This window comes from Silene latifolia, chromosome 9, assembly GCF_048544455.1.
Source record: "Silene latifolia isolate original U9 population chromosome 9, ASM4854445v1, whole genome shotgun sequence".
In the NCBI taxonomy this organism is placed as follows: domain Eukaryota; kingdom Viridiplantae; phylum Streptophyta; class Magnoliopsida; order Caryophyllales; family Caryophyllaceae; genus Silene; species Silene latifolia.
Genome location: NC_133534.1, coordinates 98,433,769 through 98,435,464, shown reverse-complemented (window position 1 = coordinate 98,435,464; position 1,696 = coordinate 98,433,769). Strand labels below are relative to the sequence as shown.

Sequence of the window (1,696 nt, the reverse complement as noted above, 5' to 3'; positions counted from 1 at the left end):
ATGCCTTGAAGAGTAAAATCACGAGTTTTCAGCAAGGAGCCGACGAAGATTTTTGTGAAGCATGGGGACGTTTCAAAAGTTTGGTCCGAGCTGTCCCCCATCATGGTTTCCAGCAATGGTATCTTTGCAATCTATTTTACAATGCTTTATATGATGATTACAAAGTCATTTTGGATGCAGCTGCTAATGGTAGGTTCCAAAATAATACCGGTCAAAGTAAAGGTTGGAACACCATTGAGGAGATGGCAGTCCATAAAGCTGAGTTTGGAAGTTCACGTGGTAAGTCACGAAAGCAAAGTGAAGACATGACTGCTGCTGTGTCACTTATAACTTCCATTTCTACCCGTCTCGAGAAACTCGAGACTTCTGAAGCTTCCAAAGGGAAAGTCGAAGTTCCTATTCAAAACTCAGATGAGATCGAGAAGTTAAGGGAGATGGTCCAACTCCTTTTGGTTCAAGTGGCGAATATGGAAGCAGCCGGGATTGAGTCCTCACAGAATTTTGTGAAACAATTGGAGAATATGGAGGCTAAGCAAGCCGCTAATTCTTTAATTAAATGTGAAGGGCCGGTTGAGACGATCAATGCCATCAATCTCAGAAGTGGCCTTTCTTATGAAACTATGAAAGTCCCGATAAGCCAAAGGAAGACTCGGGAAATGATGAAGAAGCTCGTTTGAATCCTGATGCAAAAACGAGTCTGAATGCCAGTAATTCAGGTCGATCGACCTGCATTCCCGATCGATCGATCAATCGTCGAGACAAAATAGTTTCTGGTCGAAACTATTCACACCTAGCACATCCAACGATCGACCAACATCCTCGGTCGATCGATCGAGATACCCGATGACGATAATTACGAGCAGAACTGTTTCGCCCGGCTTACATGGTCGATCGACCACCCATACCCGATCGATCGATTGGATCTCCAGAGCGAGGATGCAAATCCGTCAACTAGTTTGCATGATTCGTCACTCATTGATGATTTGACGGGGTTTTAAACCTACGGAAGCCGAAGGTTACTGATCCTACGGCCGGTGTTGCGATCCCGTATCCGGAGCGTTTGAAGGCTACCAAGCCGGAGCGCAAGTTTGGTAAGTTTCGGAGATGGTCCGAATCTCGAGGTAACGGTTCCTTTCACTGATTTAATTACCCAGGTACCCTCTTACGCTAAATTTATGAAAGATATTTTGAATCGTAAGAGAAATTTTCGTGATAATGGTAATGTTGCGTTTGTGGAGGAGTGTAATGTTCTTTCACAAGTTAATGTGCCACCCAAATTAAAGGACCCGGGTAGTTTTTCAATTCCTTGCACTATAGGTAATCACGTAATTGGGAAGGCCCTTTGTGACTTAGGGGCCAGCGTTAGTGTCATGCCGTATTCTGTTTGCGAAAGGTTAAACATTGGTAGACTTAAGGTGATCGATATTACCGTTCAAATGGCAAATAGATCGACTCAGAGACCTATAGGTGTTCTAGAGGATGTACCCGTTCGAGTGGGTAAGTTTTTTATTCCTGTCGATTTCGTTGTTTTGGACATTGCAGAGGATAGTCGGATACCTATCATTTTAGGCAGACCGTTCTTACATACAAATTGGGTGTGATAGATGTCAAACGCGGAACCATCACCTTAGAGGTAGGGGATGACACCATTGAGTTCAGTCTTGCTCACAAGGCAACTGAACCTGCTGATGAGGAT

General features: G+C 44.1%; 1 non-coding gene across 1 annotated transcript; it reads right to left on the bottom strand.

Moving 5' to 3' along the window:
- Nucleotides 1-109, bottom strand: LOC141603875 (small nucleolar RNA R71). Its single transcript, XR_012525716.1, has one exon. It is a non-coding gene; the product is annotated as a small nucleolar RNA R71 (small nucleolar RNA).
- Between the last annotated feature and the right edge of the window lie 1,587 nt (nucleotides 110-1,696).